Source organism: Hyperolius riggenbachi, chromosome 1 (assembly GCF_040937935.1).
Source record: "Hyperolius riggenbachi isolate aHypRig1 chromosome 1, aHypRig1.pri, whole genome shotgun sequence".
Taxonomy (NCBI): Eukaryota; Metazoa; Chordata; class Amphibia; order Anura; family Hyperoliidae; genus Hyperolius; species Hyperolius riggenbachi.
Genome location: NC_090646.1, coordinates 44,872,343 through 44,895,129, shown reverse-complemented (window position 1 = coordinate 44,895,129; position 22,787 = coordinate 44,872,343).

Here is a 22,787-nt window from a genome sequence, read left to right as displayed (position 1 = left end):
TGCAGCCGGTGGCGTGGTCACCGAGAAGCGCTCTCGTCTGTCCACAGAGGGCGTGGACAGACTGACATTTTTGAAGATTAACCAGGCCTGGATAGAAGGCACCTACCTGGCACCTGTTGTGAGAGGAGGACATGAGGTGCCAGCCTGGGAATTACAATACATTGCCTGCTGCCATACGTCACTCCTCCTGCTCCTGCTGCTGGCCTGCTGCATTTATTTCTTTATGAATATATTTATGTATTTATTGTATTTATATGTGACTCCTCCTCCTCCTGTCACTGCTGGCCTGCTGCATTTATTTATGAATTTATTTATGTATTTATTGTATTTATACGTGACTCCTCCTGCTGCTGCTGACCTGCGGAATTTATTTCTTTATGAATTTATTTATGTACTAGCTGGACGCCCGGCGTTGCCCGGGTACGTATTTGGCTGGTGTTGGTCCCGCCCCTTTTCCTAACCCAAACAAACAATTACTTAATTAATTAATGACCAAGTTTGTGAGCTTTGCGGTCTTTGACATCAATAATTTGCATTGAAATAAAATAAATCTGATTGGATGTGGCTCCACCACTTTTCTGAATTTGAACCCCAATCACCCAATGGCCAAGTGTACCAGGTACAGGTGATTAACAGTGCAAGAGGCTTGTGCCATTAACAGTGCAAGAATGGCAGCAATTAAACATTCCCCTTAAAAATCAATAGGTGGATTTTAATTGGCTTTTTTAATTGGCACAGTGACCAACTGTGCAACGTTTGAGAACCCTGCCATTAACAGTGTAAGAATGGCTGCAGTTTACATTTTCCCAATTAAATTTGTATTTTTCTCCACCCACTGATTTCCTGACATTGTTCCGGTAGGTATTTGGCTGGTGTTGGCTCCGCCTACTTTTTCTAACCCTAACACACAATTACTTAATGACCAAGTTTGTGAGCTTTGCGGTCTTTGGCATCAATAATTTGCATTGAGATTAAACAAATCTGATTGACTGTTTGTGGCTCCACCCCTTTGTCTAAATTTGAACCCCAGTCACCCAATGACCAACTGTGCCAGGCTTAAGGCTTGTGCCATTAACAGTGCAAGAATGGTAGCAATTACATATTCCCCTTGAAAATCAATAGGTGAATTTAGTTTTTTTGGGCTCCACCCACTTTTCTGAATATTAATCCCAGTCACCCAGTGACCAATTGTGCAAAGTTTGAGAACCCTACCATTAACAATATAAGAATGGCTGCAGTTTACATTTTCTCAGTGAAATGTGTATTTTTCTCCACCCACTGATGACCCAGTATTGCCCGATTATGTATTTGGCTGGTGTTGGCTGCGCCCACTTTTCCTAAACTTAACACACAATTACTCAATGACCAAGTTTGTAAACTTTGCGGTTTTTGGCATCCATAACCTGTGTTAAAATGAAACAAATAAGTTTGTCTGTTTGTGGCTCCACCCCCTTTTATCAATTTAAACCCCAGTCACCCAATGATCAACTGTACCAGGTTTGAGGCTTGTACCATTAACAATGCAAGAATGGCAGCAATGTAAATAATCCCCTTGAAAATCAATAGGTGAATTATGATTGGCTTTTGTAGGCTCCTCCCACCTTTCTGAATATTAATCCCAGTCACCCAGTGACCAACTGTGCAACGATTGAGAACCCTACCATTAACAGTGTAAGAATGGCTGCAGTTTATTTTTTTCTAAGTGAAATTTGTATTTGTCTCCGCCCTCTTTTTGGTTATGGGAATAAAAAGTATCCTATACTTTATTCCAGGCAATGTACTATGTGTGTGGCAAATTTTATTCAAATCTGTTTAGCCATTTTTGCGTGATCGAGTAACAAACATCCAAACATCCAAACTTTCACATTTATTATATTAGTAGGATTTATTGTATTTATACATGACTCCTCCTGCTGCTGCTGCTGGCCTGCTGCATTTATTTATTTATGAATTTATTTATGTATTTATACGTGACTCCTCCTGCTGCTGCTGGCCTGCAGAATTTATTTCTTTATGAATTTCTTTATGTATTTATTGTATTTATTGTATTTATACGTGACTCCTCCTGCTGCTGCTGCTACTGTATTTATCCTCTTGCTGTCAGTGGTCCCACCGCCAGGGTCCACACAATACATTGCCTGCTGCCAGTGCCACATGTCGCTCCTCCTCCTGCTGCTGCTGCTACTGTATTTATCCTCCTGCTGTCAGTGGTCCCACCGCCAGGGCCCACGCGTCACTTCTCCTCCTGCTGCTGCTGCTACTGTGTTTGTCCTCCTGCTGTCAGCGGTCCCACCGGCAGGGTCCACATAATACTTTGCCTGCTGCCAGTGCCACACGTCACTCCTCCTCCTGCTGCTGCTGCTACTGTATTTATCCTCCTGCTGTCAGTGGTCCCACCGCCAGGGTCAACACAGTACATTGTCTGCTGCCAGTGCCACACGTCACTCCTACTCCTGCTGCTACTGTATTTCTCCTCCTGCTGTCAGTGGTCCCACCACCAGGGTCCACACAATACATTGCCTGCTGCCAGTGCCACACGTCACTCCTCCTCCTGCTGCTGCTACTGTATTTATCCTCCTGCTGCCAGTGGTCCCACCGCCAGGGTCCACACAATACATTGCCTGCTGCCAGTGCCACACGTCACTCCTCCTCCTGCTGCTGCTGCTACTGTATTTATCCTCCTGCTGTCAGTGGTCCCACCCCCAGGGTCCACACAATACATTGCCTGCTGCCAGTGCCACACGTCACTCCTCCTCCTGCTGCTGCTGCTACTTTATTTATCCTCCTGCTGTCAGTGGTCCCACCCCCAGGGTCCACACAATACATTGCCTGCTGCCAGTGCCACACGTCACTCCTCCTCTTGCTGCTGCTGCTACTGTATTTATCCTCCTGCTGTCAGTGGTCCCACCCCCAGGGTCCACACAATACATTGCCTGCTGCCAGTGCCACACGTCACTCCTCCTCCTGCTGCTGCTGCTACTGTATTTATCCTCCTGCTGTCAGTGGTCCCACCCCCAGGGTCCACACAATACATTGCCTGCTGCCAGTGCCACACGTCACTCCTCCTCCTGCTGCTGCTGCTACTTTATTTATCCTCCTGCTGTCAGTGGTCCCACCCCCAGGGTCCACACAATACATTGCCTGCTGCCAGTGCCACACGTCACTCCTCCTCTTGCTGCTGCTGCTACTGTATTTATCCTCCTGCTGTCAGTGGTCCCACCCCCAGGGTCTACACAATACATTGCCTGCTGCCAGTGCCACACGTCACTCCTCCTCCTGCTGCTGCTGCTACTGTATTTATCCTCCTGCTGTCAGTGGTCCCACCCTCAGGGTCCACACAATACATTGCCTGCTGCCAGTGCCACACGTCACTCCTCCTCCTGCTGCTGCTGATACTTTATTTATCCTCCTGCTGTCAGTGGTCCCACCCCCAGGGTCCACACAATACATTGCCTGCTGCCAGTGCCACATGTCACTCCTCCTCCTCCTCCTCCTCCTGCTGGCCTGCTGCATTTATTTATTTATGAATTTATTTATGTATTTATTGTATTTATATGTGACTCCTCCTGCTGCTGCTACTCTATATATCCTCCTGCTGTCAGTGGTCCCACCGCCATGGTCCACACAATACATTGCCTGCTGCCAGTTCCACACGTCACTCCTCCTCCTCCTGCTGCTGTATTTATCCTCTAGAGATGGGCTGAATGGACTGCTAATCATGTAATAATTGCTCGCCATAACAGGTTCTCGTTAAAGGATTTAAAGTTAATTCATTTCAAATACAGCAAGCCCTCGATAGTCCTGTATTGTTATTTTTGGTCACTACCTCAGGACGGGCATGCCTGCCTGCTGCTCTCCCTGGATGTGCAGTGGTAGCCGTTTCTCAGGTTGCAGGCTGGAATTGAACCCTCATTCCCCGGCCATTACCCGGGGTCACAATGGCAGACTTGCCCTCCAATAGATTCTCATGACAGGAGATCTTTTGGACTGCCAACCATATAATAATTGCCCGCCATAACCGGTTCTCGTTAAAGGATTTAAAGTTAATTCATTTCACATACACAGCAGGGCCTCCAAAGTCCTCCTCCTGTATTGTTATTTTTGGTCACTACCTCGGGCTATACGTCACTTTTTTTTTTTATTACACCTACTTCAATGTGATTTCCCTTTAAAAAAAAAATGTATCCGAATTCCCGAACACAAATTTTTTATCGAATTTTGAAACCGACACCCGAACCGAATCCGAACCGAACCAAATTTCGCGGATGAATTTGAATCCAAATCCAAATGTCATGCGGACCCGAATTCTAATGTACTCGAACCAAATTTTGGTACATCTGAGCATGCCTAGTTGCTTCTGATTGCCTTATAATAGTTCTTTATGCCAAAGGGAGATACCTACCTTAAACAGAAATCGTAATCAAGGATTGAACTTAATCTCAATCAGTAGCTGATACCCTTTTTCCCATGAGAAATATTTTCTTTTTCACAAATGGATCATCAGGGGGCTCTGTATGGCTGATATTGTGGTGAAACCCCATCCACAGTGTGGTGTCAGGACCGTGGTTCTGACATCACACTGCGGGAGACTTGTTGCATTGTGGGAAATAACAGCTGTTTCTTCTAATAACAGCATCAATCCAGCCAGGGATATATTAGCAGATCATATGGTCAGCATGACCTTGGCCAGCAGTGTATATATTTAAGGGTATACATTTAGGGCCCATTCACATCTAAAACCACAAAACGCTGATGATTACTGGCGGCGTTTTGCGGCAGTGATTATCCCAATCTTTGGACACTGTGGCGGTTTTGGAGCGATCACGATTAGCGGTGCTATGCATGATAATCACGATCGCTAAACGCTAATCGCGACTGCCGGGAAACCGCTGCATGTAACACGTTTGCGGTTAACGCTAACTGCAAATGTGGCAGTGAGAACACTGCCATGTGTTACATGCTGTAGCAGTTTTTTAAAAACTGCTAGCGGTTTGCCTAGAACAGGAATCGCGCGACTCCCGCTCAAGTGAGAACGGGCCCTAAAAGGGTATTCATTTTAAGGGTACTTTAGACAAACCGAATTATACCAAAATGGAACCAGAGGGGAACAGAAGTGAACTAGCGCAAAGCTCTGGGCTGTTGTTCATCTGCTGATTTTCTATACCTTGCATAGAAGTACCCTCAATACCATATTGAACATACACCAGCTAAACTTACAGCCAGCAAAATGTAACCACTTGAGCAACGGAGTGTTAGGCCTGGAACCCACTGAAATCAGCAAACGCGAAACGCAACCGCTAGCGTTTTGTCTGAGCAGTTTGCAAGCGGATTCATGCGCGTTTTCGGTCACATTTTGCAACATTGTATTTTTTTTGCTCAGCGGTTGCGTAGCGTTTTGCGTTTCGCGTTTTTATCCTGATTGGTCCTGTGAATTATTTTTAATTTTGTTAAAGTGTGTTGAACCGCAAAACGCTAGCAAAACCGTTCAGTTTAGGTTTTGCTGAGCGTTTCCGCTAGCGTTTCAATACTTTTTACATTGAAGCGATAACGCTCCCAAAATGCTGCACGTCCTGCGTTTTTGCGTTTCTAGGAAACGCAAACGCTCCTGTGGAAGTTGCCCCATCTATTAACATTAGCCCAGCGTTTTGGTAAAGTGCTAGCGTATCGCAGCGCTGCCAAACTGCTGCCAAAAGCGCTCCTGTGGGTTCCAGCCCTTAAACCTCCCTAAAGACCAGGCCAATTTTAACTAAATGGGCTACTGCAGCTTTAAGGCCAAGCTGCAGGGCCACACGACACAGCACACAAGTGATTCCCCCCCCCCCTTTTTTTCTCCCCCACCAACAGAGCTCTCTTTTGGTGGGGTCTGATGCCACCCCATCCCCCCCCTCCCCCCCCCCCCATTTATTTTTATTTTTTTAAATAAATATGTATTTTATTTTTTTTTGTATAATGTGCTTTTTAAAAAAAATTCCCTACTCCTTTCCTCTCTCCCCCCGCCAGCCAATCAGCGTGATCAGCTGTCATAGGCTTTAGCCTATGACAGCCGATCACTCAACAGCATATGGAGGGGACAGTCGTGTCACACGGCTGTCCCTAGTACAGCGCTGCTGCCGATCGCAGTGCTGTACATGTTAATTAGACGGCAGTTTCACCATCTAACAGTCTCCCGAGTGGCGGTCGCCACTCGGAGACTGAAGGCGGGCCGGAGCTCCGCCCCCCAAGCAGGAGATGCGCGCAACCTGCGCGCAATCTCCTGCAAACTGCAGCCCCAGGACTTGATGCCAATTGGCGTTAGGCGGTCCTGAGGTTGCCGCTGTGGTCATGCCCATGGGTATTACCCGGTCTTCAGGTAGTTAAGCACTGCACACCTGCTTACCAAATTACTGATGGTTTCACCGTGCCTCACCAACCACACCACTGCTGATCCTTGCTGGCTGCTCCACTGCTGAACTCCCCACTAGCTGATCCATTGCCGACCTCCAGAGAAGCTACGTCATTACCAACCAGACACCCCATCTACCAATCACATACAGCTGGATTTTTTGACATCATTAATGTTCTGCCAACTTCACTAGTGATCTCCTGTGGACTGTTCCTTCCCAGATTGATTAAATAATGCAACTTTGCTAAACCCCTTCAGCCACATCATTGGTGATATTTATCTCATCTTGGTCTAACTGCTGTCCCCCTGTCTATGCTTCCACCCTCCACACCCCATCCTTCCTTATCCCTTCAGTACAAAATGTATCCCTTCCCTCCTATTCACTCCCTGAACCCTCCGCCATTTCCCAGCCATCTCCTTCCCCATCTCGCTCTCCCCCCCATCACCACCACCACATGCTCTACCTCCACCTCCTTATACACCTTGCCCCCCCTTCTGTTTCCCTGCACCCTCTCCCCTTCTTTCCTTAGACTCCAATTCGGCCCTCAACCCCCATGCTCTTCCCTTCCCTCCTCCCTACACTATACCCGCACACCCCCTCGGCATAACCTTAATCCAATCCATCCTACCCCTAGGCATTTGCTACCTATTTCCTGCGGCCTCTTGAATGTCAGGTCCACATTCAATAAGCTCACATTTCTTCATATCCAAATCCCTTACCTTCCTTGCCCTCACGGAGACATGGCTCACCCCTTCTGGCTGTACTGCTGCTGCAGCCCTCTCCTATGGGGGCCTATACCCCAGTCACACCCCCAGATCTGACAACAGAACTGGAGGAGGGGTGGGCTTGCTCCTATCCCCATCATGCACCTTCCGGGTCCTTTCACCTGCCCCCTCTCTGCACTTCTCATCCTTTGAGGCCCATGCAATCCGCCTCTACCATCCCTTTCCAGCCATCATTGCAGTCCTATACCGCCCCCCATCTAGCTCCACATCTCTCTTCCTTGACAACCTAGCCTCCTGGCTTCCCCACCTTCTGTCATCAGACCTCCCTACAATCATCCTGGGGGCATCAATATTCCTATTGATGCGCCCAACACACCTGCCGCCACTCAGCTTTTTTCCCTCGCCAACTCCCATGACCTCTCCCAGTACATAAACTCCCCCACTCACTCTGCTGGTCATACCCTCGACCTCATCTTCTCCAAATCCGCCTCACTCACCAACCTGGACATTGCACCATTCCCTCTCTCTGACTATCACCTCCTCACCTCACCCTCTTCCAATCCTCCTCCTCTGCCCCCCCCCCCCCCACACACACACACACAGCCTGGTCAATGGCAAAGGGATCTGCACAATCTGAATCCAACCATCCTAGCTGGCCCCCTCCTCTCCCTCTCCTCTATCCTTCCCACCCTGTCATGGCCCAATCAAGCAACAGCACAATACAACAAGGCCCTCTCATCAGCCTTAGATGAAGCTGTCCCTCTAGCCTTCCACCCCAACAACCCCCCCCCCAATCCCCAACCCTGGCACACCACCCACACACGCAACCTCAAGAAAGGGACACGAGCCACTGAGTGGTAATGGAGGAAATCGCGTCTCAATCCTGATTTCCTGGATTATAAAGCTAAGATGCCACTTTTCCACACTGCACTATCAGAAGCTAAACAAAAGTAGTTTGCTGCCCTGATTGGAACTCAAGCCACCAACCCACGATGTTTCTTCACCACCTTTAACTCCCTACTTAACCCCACTCCTCCCCCCTAGCTCCACCATCTCAGCCAATGACTTTGCCACTCCACCAGTAAAATCGCAGCTATCTGGAATGAAATATCCTTCTTACATTTTTCAATACCCTCCAACTCCCCCAGGCCACTGCCATGCCTCACCTTCCAGGCCTCTCCCATGCCCCACCCCCCTCACCTCCTCCATCCAGACTGTTCCAATGCACCCACCCTCCCTAACATCCTTCACTCCTGCCACCATTGAAGAGGTGAATCTATTGCTTGCCACTTCCCCTGCCATCTCCGCCTCCCTCGACCCTGTCCCTTCTGACACCCTCCATTCCCACTTCCCTTACCCGGCCCGTGTCCTCACCTCCTTGTTCAACCACTCCCTCTCCCCCAGCACCTTCTTCTCAGCTTTTAAAGAGGCCACTGTACTCCCCCTGCTTAAAAAACCCTCACTCGACCCTCCCTACCAGGGGAGGACTGGGACCTTTTGGCCTGGGGGGAAAAAACAACCCAGAGGCCCTTTCAAGACAGCCCCAACTTTCACAGCAACCCCAGCCCAAATGCATGGTCCCCATCCCATATGGCTCCTTTGGTGGTCTAGTGTTCCCCACTTATGGCCTCCCTGGTGCCCCCCCCCCCCCCACCACCACTTTGAATTTTATACCCTTGTAGTGGCCTCCTTCCTGTGTGCTACCACTCTTATATAGTGATCAGGGTGCAGAGGGACAGGCAGAGGCGGAGATAGACAGATTTTGCATGTGTGTGTGTGTCCCCAGTAAATCTGCCGACTGTGGTGGATATGAGGGAGCATCTCATATCATGCGGCTGTTTGAGGAAGTGACCAATCGGGTGAGTCACAGTGAAGGCACCATCAGCGACTTGATCCCGTACACTTACTTCCTTGTAGCGTGCCATGTGTAGAGTGGTGGATCAAGCTGTGGAGGAGTGTGAAGAGGAACAGTTACAGGGGGAAGCGTTGTGGGATCAATTCTCATCAGAACCAGACGTTTCCTCAACACCTGCGGCAGCACAGAGGGGGGAGGAGGAGGAAGAGTTGTGTGGGGAAGAGGAGTCAGACTCGAATGATGAGGAAGGTGTTTCTTTGGAGGAGGAGGTGGCGGCAGAAGACCAGAAGATCGGCATCACAGGGGGCTTGTGCTGTTCAACATTCCTGTGGTATTGTTCGTGGCTGGGGGGAGGAGGAGGACTTACCTGACATCACTGAAGAAGAGCAAGTAGAGTTGGATAGTACGTCTGGATCCAATTTTGTGCAGATGGCGTCTTTCATGCTGTCCAACCTGTTGAGGGACCCCCATATAAAAAAACTCAAGGGGAATGAGCTGTACTGGGTGGCCACACTACTAGCCCCTCGGTATAGGCACAAAGTGGCAGACATGTTACCAACTCACCTGAAGGCAGAAAGGATGCAGCACTGGCAGAACAAGCTGGCAACTATGCTTTACAATGCATTTAAGGGTGATGTCACAGCACAACGCAATAAAGGTACCACTGTCAGTAATCCTTCTCCCATGTCCACGCAGGCAAGGACAGGATGCTCCAGTGATCTCATGGTGATGTCGGACATGCGGACATTCTTTAGTCCAACCCCTCACCTTAGCCCTTCCAGATCCACCCTCCACCAACGCCCAGAGGCGTAGCTAGGGTTTTCAGCGCCCGGGGACAAAGACTATTAATGCGCCCCCTAAGGTGAAGGGTCGTGACCAAATGTGGGCGTGGTTATGGGTACTCCACATTTGGTCACGCCCCTTCAAATGTACATGGAGGTTAGCAGGCTCACGCTCACCCACCCTCCCTCAGTATGTACCTTCCAGCATGTTCCAAGACAAATTCAGCAATCATGAGCCCCCCACCCCCATCAAGACAAATTCCGCAATCATGAGCAAACATGAGGCCCCCAACAAGACAAATTTAGCAATCCTGAGGCCCCCAACAAGACAAATTCAGCAATCATGAGGCCCCTAACAAGACAAATTCAGCAATCATGAGGCCCCTAACAAGACAAATTCAGCGATCTTGAGGCCCCCAACAAATCATGAGGCCCCCAACAAGACAAATTCAGTAACCATGAGGCCCCCAACAAGACAAATTCAGCAGTCATGAGGCACATAAATAGACAGCATTTCACATAAATAGGCAGAATGTCCCCTTAATATGGTAGACACCTCTCACCTGGCAGCAGTTCCCCAAAATACACTCAATCTGACAGCAATGCTTGCCCAAAAATAGGTAGCCCCAGGTCTATAGGTGTCCCCAGAATAGGTGGCCAGCAGTATAGATGTCCCCAGAACAGGTAGCCAGGGGTAGAGATGTCCACAGAACAGGTAGCCAGGGGTATATGTGCCCAGTATATGTAGGCAGGGGTATGTGTCCCCAGTATATGTAGCCAGAGGTATATGTGCCCAGTATATGTAGCCAGGGGTATAAATGCCCAGTATATGTAGCCAGGGGTATATGTACCCAGTATATGTAGTTAGGGGTATATGTGCCCAGTATATGTAGGCAGGGGTATATGTGCCCAGAGTAGGTAGCCAGGGGTATATGTGCCCAGAGTAGGTAGCCAGGGGTATATGTGCCCAGAGTAGGTAGCCAGGGGTATATGCCCAGTATATGTAGGCAGGGGTATATGTGCCCAGAGTAGGTAGCCAGGGGTATATGTGCCCAGAGTAGGTAGCCAGGGGTATATGTGCCCAGAGTAGGTAGCCAGGGGTATATGTGCCCAGAGTAGGTAGCCAGGGGTATATGCCCAGTATATGTAGGCAGGGGTATATGTGCCAAGAGTAGGTAGCCAGGGGTATATGTGCCCAGAGTAGGTAGCCAGGGGTATATGTGCCCAGAGTAGGTAGCCAGGGGTATATGTGCCCAGAGTAGGTAGCCAGGGGTATATGCCCAGTATATGTAGGCAGGGGTATATGTGCCCAGAGTAGGTAGCCAGGGGTATATGTGCCCAGAGTAGGTAGCCAGGGGTATATGTGCCCAGAGTAGGTAGCCAGGGGTATATGTGCCCAGAGTAGGTAGCCAGGGGTATATGCCCAGTATATGTAGGCAGGGGTATATGTGCCCAGAGTAGGTAGCCAGGGGTATATGTGCCCAGAGTAGGTAGCCAGGGGTATATGTGCCCAGAGTAGGTAGCCAGGGGTATATGTGCCCAGAGTAGGTAGCCAGGGGTATATGTGCCCAGAGTAGGTAGGCAGGGGTATATGTGCACAGAGTAGGTAGCCAGGGGTATATGTGCCCAGAGTAGGTAGCCAGGGATATATGTGCCCAGAGTAGGTAGCCAGGGATATATGTCCAGTATATGTAGCCAGGGGTATATGTGCCCAGAGTAGGTAGCCAGGTCAGGTGTCCCCCTCCCCAGCAGGAGGGGAGCAGCGCAGAGAAGAGCTGCTCTCCCTTCCTCGCTGTCCCCTCCAATGTCCGGGTGGCTCAGGCTGGCAGCGGCGGGCGGAACTTACCTCCGTCTTGTCGCAGCGCCGGATGGATCTGCCACTACTCTGGTCTGGTCCAGACCAGAGCAGCGGCTGCGCACTCGAACTTCCGGCCGGCGCTGGAGCGAGACGGAGGTGAGTTCCGCCCGCCGCTGCCAGGCCAGCCACCCGGACATTGGAGGGGACAGCGAGGGAGAGAGAGAGCACCTAAGGTGAGGGAAGGAGGGGGGATATGGCCCCCCTTCCCCACCGTCCGCACAGCTCTCCCTCTTCTCTGCGCTGCTCCCCTCCCCTCCGCCGCAAAAAAAAACAAAACCCGCAGCTCAGCCAGGCTGAGGGCGCCCTCGGGGACCAGGCGCCCCGGGGCACTTGTCCTACCCCGACCCCCCCTAGCTCCGCTCCTGCCAACGCCTGATTATGCCTCGACCGGCAGGTAGCCGACTACCTGGCCTTAAGTGTGGATGTAGACACTGTGAGCAGTGATGAACCCTTGGACTACTGGGTGAGCAGGCTTGACCTGTGGCCAGAGCTGTCCCAATTTGCCATCCAACTTCTGTCATGCCCTGCCTCAAGCGTCCTGTCAGAAAGGACCTTTAGCGCAGCTGGAGGCATTGTCAGTGAGAGGTCGCCTAAGTCACAAAAGTGTTCAGTAGCTGACCTTAATCAAAATGAATGAGGCATGGATCCCGGAGGACCTTTGGGGGGGGGGCAATCGCCCCAGGCCCCGCGTCTGAAGGAGGCCCCACATGCTCTGCTGTCACGGAGAAGCAAGCAGAAGAAGACTGGCCAATAACAGCAGCAGCTTCCCATTAGCCAGTGCTGGAGCTGCTTTGGCCAGCCAATCGTAGAGGAATGAGGGAGGGACAATGTTTTAAAATGTGCCTGATAGGCTGCGCTGTCTGCCTCTCATCCCTGCATTCATGCCATCTGTAGCTAGCCAACTTCAGATCAAACTTTGTCCCTCTTGCCAGGATCCTCCCCTCTCTACAACAGCCTGCTGTGACTGCAAGCGCTTCATGCAGGGGATTCCAGGATGAGTGTGGCAGGGGATCTGATCCTGTCCTCCATCAGACTGACACAAGCCTCTGATGTTCTCCCGAGGAGAGGCAGTAAGCTCACCAGCCACAAGTAGCAGGAAGTCCAGACACCCAGAATGCCCTCCTCCTGCCATCCACAGCCCGGGACAGATACACTAAAAGAAGGTACTCAAATTACACACAAAGCTAAACAAGGGGGAGAGCAGGGCATACAATCCACTTGTAAGCACGGTGAGGCTGCTCACCCCTGCGCTGTACTCTGTTCCCAGTCCCTCCTGTGTTCTAACTCCTCTGAACAGTGGCGTCTGTGTCATTAGGCAACTATAAACTTTTGCCTATGGCGCCGTTGGTGGAAGTGAGCGCTCTCTCGCCGCTCTGTGCGTGTTTTTTTTCCCCCCCTTTCAGCCAGGTTGGCGCCGGCGGTGACAGGCAGCTCAGCCTGTGCCCGGCGCTGCCTACTGGTCCGCCCCCTTCCTCTCCTCCTCAGAGCGAGCAGCACACACATTAGTTTATATGTGTGATGCCGCCGCCTACTGGTCCGCCCCCTCTACCCGCCCCCTCTCCCTCTCTGTGCAGAGCGTGCGATCGTCGCACGCTAGTTTGTTGACACGTCGGCGCCGCCCCTAACTCCGGCCCCGCCTGTCACACGTGCTCGCCGCCACTGCAGATAGATCGTCGGTCGGGGGATCTGCACTCAGGGAGAGGAGTCTTCTGCAGGTGAGTAAATACTTTTCTTTTTACAGGTTTAGTGAAACACTGCCCGCATTAGGATAATTTTCTGGGGAACGCTGGCCACATTACGATTATTTCCTGGGGAACGATGGCAACATTACGATTATTTCCTGGGGAACGCTGGCCACATACGATTATTTTCTGGGGAACGCTGCCACATTAAGATTATTTCCTGGGGAACGATGGCAACATTACGATTATTTCCTGGGGAACGCTGGCCACATTACGATTATTTCCTGGGAAAGGCTGGCCACATTATGATTATTTCCTGGGGAACGCTGGCCACATTACGATTATTTCCTGGGGAACGCTGGCCACATTCCGATTATTTCCTGGGGAACGCTGGCCACATTACGATTATTTCCTGGGGAACGCTGCCACATTACGATTATTTCCTGGGGAACGCTGGCCACATTACGATTATTTCCTGGGGAACGCTGGCCACATTACGATTATTTCCTGGGGAACGCTGCCGCAATACGATTATTTCCTGGGGAACGCTGCCACATTACGATTATTTCCTGGGGAACGCTGCCGCAATACGATTATTTCCTGGTGAACGCTGGCCACATTACGATTATTTCCTGGTGAACGCTGGCCACATTACGATTATTTCCTGGTGAACGCTGCCACATTACGATTATTTCCTGGGGAACGCTGCTGTATTACGATTATTTCCTGGTGAACGCTGGCCACGTTATGATTATTTCCTGGGGAACGCTGGCCACATTATGATTTATTTTCTGGTGAACGCTGGCCACATTACGATTATTTTCTGGTGAACGCTGTCCACATTATGATTATTTCCTGGTAACCGCTGCCGCATTATGATTATTTCCTGGTGAATGCTGGCCACATTATGATTATTTCCTGGGGAACGCTGGCCACATTATGATTTATTTTCTGGTGAACGCTGGCCACATTACGATTATTTTCTGGTGAACGCTGGCCACATTACGATTATTCTCTGGTGAACGCTGGCCACATTATGATGTGACAAAATGGCTAGAGACGCCTCTGACTGCCGTTGCTGGAGACTTTCAGCTGTTGCTTGTCTCCATGCAACTGCAGACATCCGTGCCTCGTGTGTATGTAGCATTAGCTTGTCTATGCTTATTAGTGTACCAGAGATGACATGTGACATGGTGAGATAGACATGTGTATATACAGTGGCAAGCATACAGACACTTATGCTGCGCTACTTTTCTTTTTCCCTGCCTGAAAGAGTTTATAATTATCTATGGAACCTACAGTTTTTCTTCAGTCAGGACCCAGTTGGCTCACTGATAACAAGTTACAGCTATAAAACACTTTCCTAAGCAGATACCTGGGCTTGTGAGGGGAAAAGATAAAAAGGTCAATAGTTCATGTATTTTCACTCTGGCACTATTGAGACACTGCAATTGAGCAGAGACTATAAAACATTACATCTGCTTTGTAAATGCTTACACATAAAATAAAACTTTGAGATATCTAAAAGAGTCATTTTTAGTAGTAGAAGAACAGATTCAATTGTTTTTCTCATTAGTTTATCTTCATCTCTATTAAGAATTCTATTTAAAAGGACCCCAGCTCTATTGAGAGTAATGTTTCATTTTAGGTGTCCTTAACCTCCTTGCCGGTTATCCCGAGCTCAGCACGGGGTAACCTGCGCAGGAGGATTTCTCAGGCCCCTCTGGGCCGATTTGCATATTTTTTTTTTGTTACAAGCAGCTAGCACTTTGCCGCCGCAATCCGCCACGCCGAGCCGCCTCCCCCCCCCCCCCAGACCCTTGCGCAGCCTGGCCAATGAGGGCCAGGCAGCGCTGAGGGGTGGATCGGGATTCCCTATGACGTCCCGACCCGTCGCCATGGCGACCGAAGATGCCCAGCAGGAAATCCCATTCAGAACGGGATTTCCTGCTTACTCCGGTCGCCGGAAGCAATCGGAGTGGTTGTAGAGCTGCCGCTGCTCAGCGGCTATCATGAAAAAATAAAAATAAAAATAAAAAAAGTGCTGCGCTGCCTCCTTGCCGGGGGAATTAGACCGGCAAGGAGGTTAACTGTCGTTCATGGTCTGCACAGAGCAGTAAGCATATTTTGTGTCTATATTAGGGCAAACAGATTATTCTCTAGATCAGTGGAGAATTATTTCTTAATTTGGGTTTCAAAAACACTGATTTTGTCTAAGGTTGTATTAATTTGTGACATACAGTAAGCATTCACTTTAAACGTGATCCCAGTTGGTAAGAAAACAATAAAAAATGTGCACATATGCCTTATGCACATTCCAGATTTCTGTCATCTTCTATATATATAATAGAGTAAGTGCCTCAACCTTCAAGCAAGAAGAAGTAGTGCCCTGCCCCCAGGGCCGGTCCAAGCAAGAAGAAGGGGCCGGTCCAAGCAAGAAGAAGTGTCATATCAAACCAAGAGCAAAGAGGGATAATTTGCATATTCAGTAGCAGTGCATTGTGGGTAACCACAAATGTTCACTTATAGCTGAATTATTGCAGATTTGCTTCTGTTTTAAGAAGGAAAATTACACCAAGCTTTGCTTTTTTTAGTAGGAGGGCTTTTTGGTCTCTTTTATCCCCCTATACATTCCGAGTGGTTTGGGTCATCCTGAGCTGCTTGGTTACTCTGTTGTACTGGTCCAAGCCCTATCTCATACAGCCTTATCAACCCCTGCTATGTACTGATGAGGACCAAACGTCTGAAATAGACTGTCACATGTGGGTTTGATATGACTGTGTAAAACTTAAAGCTATATTTATTTATTTATTTATTTATTGTATTTATAAAGCGCCAACATATTACGCAGCGCTGAACATTAATTTAGGTTACAGACAATATTTAGGGGTGACATACAGCAATATGACAATACAGGAATACAAGAAAACCAGATCACACAGCACAGTATTAGTACAAGGTAATGCTTAGTCAGTCACTGGATGAAGCATGGAGATTAGGCAAGTTAGGTTCACTCAAATGCATGGCATGGGTTCACAGTAATGGAGGTGCCAGATCAGGTAGGACACAAAAGGAGGAGGACCCTGCCCAAAGGCTTACAATCTAGAGGGAGAGGTAAGGACACGAATGGTAGGGGACCAGAGTTCAGCTGTAGGTTTAGAGCACTTGTGAGGGGTAGTAGGCCAGAGTGAAAAGGTGAGTTTTGAGGGCTTTCTTGAAGATGTTGAAGGAGGGGGCTGCCCTAATGGGTGGAGGTAGGGAGTTCCATAGTGTTGGAGCAGCTCTTGAGAAGTCCTGGAGGCGTGCATGGGACTGGGTGATGCGGGGGGCGGTTAGGCGAAGTTCATTGGAAGAGCGGAGTGAGCGGCTAGGTGTGTACCTCTGAGTAAGATCGGAAATGTAGGTTGGACAGGTTTTGTGGACAGATTTGTTGGTCAGACACAGTATCTTGAATCTGATTCTGGACTGGATAGGAAGCCAGTGGAGGGATTCTAGGAGGGGATCTGCCGTGGTGGAGCGATGGGAGCAGTGGGTAATTCTGGCTGCCGCATTCATGATGGACTGCAGTGGGGCTGTTCGGGTCATAGGGAGACCAGACAGCAGGGCATTGCAGTAGTCAAGGCGGGAAATTATGAGGGCATGGATGAGGAGTTTGGTGGTGGCAGAGGTCAGGAAAGGGTGAATCTTACAGATGTTACGAAGGTGGAAGTTGCAGGACTTAGTGAGGTTTTGGATGTGGGAAGTGAAGGAGAGTGCGGAGTCCAGGGTGACACCCAGACAGCGGGCTTGAGAGGTAGGGCGAATGGTAGTGTGGTTAACAGTGACATGCACATCTAGGAGGTTCGTGGATGGCCGGGGTGGGAAGATCATAAATTCCGTTTTGTCTAGATTTAGTTTCAGGAACCTAGCAGACATCCAGGAGGAGATGGCGGATAGGCAGGAGGAGACCTTGTCCATGGTAGTGGTGGATATGTCAGGGGTGTGGAGGTAGATCTGGGTGTCATCTGCATACAGATGGTAGTTAAAACCCATGGAGGAGATAACCTTGCCAATGGAGGATGTGTATAGGGTGAACAGTAGGGGGCCAAGGACCGAACCTTGGGGGACTCCCACCGAGAGGTGGTTGGGGGTGGACGAGGACTCATTGAAGGTGGTCGTGAAGGAGCGGTTGGAGAGGTAGGATGAAAGCCAGGACAGGGCGAGATCGTGAATGCCCAAGGACTGGAGGGACTGGAGGAGTAGGGGATGATCTACTGTGTCAAATGCTGCTGACAGGTCAAGGAGGAGGAGAATGGAGTATTTACCTTCAGCTTTAGCTAAGGCAAGGTCGTTGACCACTTTGGTGAGAGCAGTTTCGTTGAGTGGGCAGGCCGAAATCCAGATTGGAGTGGGTCTAGCAGTGAGTTAGCATTGAGGTACTGGGTCAGGCATTTGTGAACCAGACGCTCAAGGAGTTTTGAGGCAAAGGGGAGGAGGGAGATAGGACGGTAGTTGGAGGGTAGCGAGGGGTCGAGTGAGGGTTTCTTGAGCAGGGGTAGTACAATGGCCTGCTTGAAGTCTGTGGGGAAGGTGCCTGTGGATAGGGAGAGGTTGAACAGGGTAGTGAGGACTGGGGCCAATTCCGTGAAGTGAGGCTGGAGTAAATCCGAAGGGATGGGGTCAAGGGGGGAAGTAGTGGTATGGGAAGTCTGCAGTAGGTGGTTGACTTCCTCGGTGGTAGTAGGAGTGAAGGATGTGAGGGGAGGATAGGGTGGAGGAGGAGCTGGTTGGGAGGGGGTGGGAGGTGAAGATTGGAGATTGGATATTTCCTGGCGGATGGAGACAATTTTGTTGGTGAAGTGGGTGGCTAAATCTGTGGCAGAGAGGGAGGAAACGGAGGGTGGGGGGGTGGGTTTAAGCAGGGAGTTGAAGGTGGCAAAAAGACGCCGGGGGTTGGAAGCTTGTGCTCCGATGAGCTTGGTAAAGTATTCCTGCTTCGCATGAGCAAGGGCAGTGTGGAACTGCAGCAGGTTGGTCTTGTACTGTAGGAAATCCTGGTTAAGTCTAGTTTTTCTCCATTTCCGTTCAGTGGCGCGTGTTTTCCTCTGGAGGATGCAAATATGGGTAGTGCGCCAGGGCTGGGGGTTAGGGGGTCGGTTGTGGCGAAAAATTGGTGGTGATATGGTGGTGATATGCTTGCTATACACCAGCAGCTCTGGATGCTTGCTTGGCTTACCAAGGGGGAAAAGGGGTAATTTGCATATTTAGTAGCAGTGCATTGTGGGTAACCACAAATGTTCACTTATAGCTGAATTATTGCAGATTTCCTTCTGTTTTAAAAAGGCAAATCACACCAATACAGTGGGCGGCATTGCAGGAAGTGACGACAGTGGAACACATGCTGGAACGTGGAAGAGGTGAGTCATCCCCGCCCGCTGCCTCTTACTAATAGTGGCAGCTGCTACTGTGCTTAAGCAGGAGGAGGAGTGCACATGGGGGACCAAGTTGAGGGGGGTTCCAACCCCCCTCCCCGCCGCTGTGCCCAATACCCCCTTCCTGCCCTCTACCCTCTTATGCGGCATATGCTACGGCGCAGGTCGGCTAGTATAATTTAATTTTATTAAAGAAGAAGAAGAAGCAAAAAAATAAATAAATAAATAAAAGGATTCCTCCACATACAATGAAGTCTGCAATGCTCTTCATATATTTAATACTCCTTATCCTCTTTCCTCCATAGTTTATCATATAAAGAAAAAATACAAACACGAAAACCCCTCCCCTCTCCCCCTCCAAACCCGTACATCCATATCCTCCTCAGGTTAACAGGAACAATATATATATATATAAGCCTTGTGAAAACTTCCTGTCCAACAAACAATAATAAACATCAGAATCCCACCTCAAAGAAACTCCTCCCCTACATCTTCACCATACACCTATGGGCTTGATTCACAAAGCGGTGCTAACCTACTTAGCACGTCTAAAGTCTTAAGGCACGCTAACCAGGGTGCTAAGAAGGTTAGCACCGGTTTTCTCAATTGAGAAATCCAGGGCTAACCTACTTAGCACCCTGGTTAGCACGTCTAAAGACGTGCTAAGTAGGTAAGCACCACTTTGTGAATCAAGCCCATAATCTGCTGAATCTTGAAACTCCAACAAATTTCCCACTTATCATTAAAAAAAATCTTATCCTGCTGAAGAGCAATCTGATTATCCATGTCCTTCAGCACATTAACTTTACCTACCCATTATTTAATGGTATTGGGATCTTGACATTTCTACTTAATTGGAATCAAACCTTTAGCAGCTATCAGCTATCAGCATTTGGGGAACAATCAATCTCTTATAACTTCCAACACACTTCAACGTATCATGCAACAACACCTTGGGAGGATCCCAGTCAATACTTTCCTCACCCAATCTATCTATACATTTTAATACATTCTCCCTCTCCCAAAACCTAGAAATAATAGGACATTCCCACATACGATGTATTAACCATTTACCGCCATCCTAACGTATTAAAACGTCATGCTTACCGCTATTAACAGCAACATGACGTTTTAATACGTCGCGCATTCCCGCCGCTGCTACCACCGTGTGTCCGCCATTACCGTCGGGATCCCGTGCTGGGTGATTGGGAAAGAGGACCGAACAGTCCTCTACCCAATCGCAGTGCCTGGAGTGAATGGACGTGACCGCGAACAGCGGCTACGTCCATTCACATAAACAGGAAATGAGTGTTCACTAGCGCCATCTTGTGGCCAAAAAGTATATTACACCTACAAAATACATACATTTTCAAGTATATACACATCATTAATAAAATTACACTTCCAACCCTCCCCAACAAAAAAAACACTTGTAAAAAAAAAAATCAGCTTAAAAAAAATAAATAAATAGTTGCCTTAGGGACTCAGCTTTTTTTATTCTATATTTTATGGGGGAAAATTAATTTTAATTTATTACATAGGGGCTTGTAATTATGGCCAGAACAAACAGAAAAATAACCACTTATATTTCAAAATAATATACTGTCGCCATACATTGTGGTAGGGACATAATCTAAACGGTTTAATTATCGGGACCACTGGGAAAATAAAACGTGTTTGTTTTATCCACAGGAGAATGTTTAATTTTAAAACTATAAAGGCTGAACACTGAGAAATAATGATTTTTTTTTCTTTTTTTTCTGTTTTTCTCATTAAAATGCATTTAGAATAAAAAAATTCTTAGCAAAATGTACTATCCACAGAAAGCCTAATTGGTGGCGAAAAAAACGAGGTATAGATCATTTTCTTGTGATAAGTAGTAATAAAGTTATTAGGGAATAAAAGGGAGGAGCGCTGACAACTGAAAATTGCTCTGGTCCGTTAGGATAAAAACCCTTGGGGGTGAACTGGTTAATGTGGGCACTCCAGATAGGTTCCACTGCAACATCATACCCTGAATTAAACTCAGGGATGGTCGTAGTTAGCCAACTTCGCTACGCTGGAACTACCCATAGTTTTACGCAATTACGCTTCGCCAAACTACGGCATCGAAATCAAATATTTGCTTCGTATGCATTTCGTAGACTACGCATTAAAATATGCAATTACGCGTAGTGTGAAGCGTAGTGTATGCGGACGCTCATGCTATTATGCGGAAACATTTACGCAATAATTCCTCTGCAAATGCTTGTACCAGGAACTCTTCTATGCGTACATTCCCCTTTCCAATGCGCAATTTTGTAAGCATACAATCGTACGCGGAAAAATAGATGCGAATAATGCATTCGTAGTTTACTTCGCAATACACATGTGAACTATGTGTAGGGGGTAAACTACACGTAACGATTCTTCGCTATGCATTAAATCGTAAGCGTAGTTTTGAAACTTTGCCTGCGAACTACGATGCGTAAATTCTCACTGGCGTAGTTTCTGCTCATCCCAGAGTTATACTTGTTTTTAAAGAAAGCCATATACAGTGGGGTGCGAAAGTTTGGGCAACCTTGTTAATCCTCATGATTTTCCTGTATAAATCGTTGGTTGTCACAATAAAAAAATGTCAGTTAAATCTATATATATAAAGTGTGTGTGTGTGTGTGTGTGTGTGTGTGTGTGTGTGTGTGTGTGTGTGTGTGTGTGTGTGTGTGTGTGTGTGTGTGTGTGTGTGTGTGTGTGTGTGTGTGTGTGTGTGTGTGTGTGTGTGTGTGTGTGTGTGTGTGTGTGTGTGTGTGTGTGTGTGTGTGTGTGTGTGTGTGCGCCGCGATCACGCGAAAACGCCTTGACCGATTTGAACGAAACTTGGTATGCAGATCCCTGACTACCTGGGATGATATGTTCTGGGGGTCTTGCGTCCCCCCTGCACACCTGGGCAGAGCTACAAACAGCCAATCAGATTCCACCCATTTAAGTGAATGGAAAAAATGTGTAAAAGGCTGCCATTCTCACAGTAATCAAGCCAGAGTCCCCACACTTGGCACAATTGGTCACTTAGTGACCAAGGTTACAAATCCAGGAAAAGTGGGCAGAGCATAAAACAGCCAATCAAATTTCAGCCATTCATTTTAAATGGGAAAATGTAAACTGCAGCCATTCTTACACTGTTAATCGCAGGGTTTTAAAACTTGGCACACTTGATCACTGGGTGAATGAGATTAATATTCAGGAAAGTAGGTGGAGCCTACAACAGCCAATCAAAAGTCACCTACTGATTTTCAAAGAAAATATTAAAACTGCTGCCATTCTTACACTGTTAATGGCAGAGGCTTCAAACTTGCTACAGTCAGTCATTGGGTGACTGGGGTCCAAATTCACTAAAGGGGTGGGGCCACAAACAGCCAATCAGACTTTCTTGGTGGATAAATTGCTTCCATTCACACATTTTTGATGCCAGGAACCTGAAAGCTCACAAACTTGGTCATTGAGTGACTGTGTGTTACAAGTGTTACAAATGGTTACAAAAAGTGGGCGGAGCCAAAAATAAAGTTCACTAGGAAAATATAAACTGCAGCCATTCTTACACTGTTACTGGCAGGGTTCTCAAACTTTGCACAGTTGGTCACTGGGTAAATGGGATGAATATTCAAGAGAGTGGGTGGAGCCTACAACAGCCAATTAAAATTCACCTGTTGATTTTTAAAGGGAATATTTACATTGCTGCCATTCTTACACTGTTAATAGCAGATGCTTCAAACCTGGTACTGTTAGTCACTGGGTGACTGGGGTTCAAATTCGGAAAGGGGGCGGAGCCACAAACAGCCAATCAGATTTTTTTTTATTTCAATGGGAATATACAAATTATTGATACCAAAAGCCCAAAGCTCATAAACTCAGTCATTGAGTGACTGTATGTCAAGGTTAGAAAAAGTGGGTGGAGCCAACAAATACCTTTTTTCCAGGTGAAAATATAAACTGCAGCCATTCTTACACTGTTAATGGCAGGGTTCCCAAACTTGACACAGTGGGCCACTGTGTCACTGGGATTAATATTCAGAAATGCCAATCAAATTTCACCTATTGATTTTCAAGGGGAATAT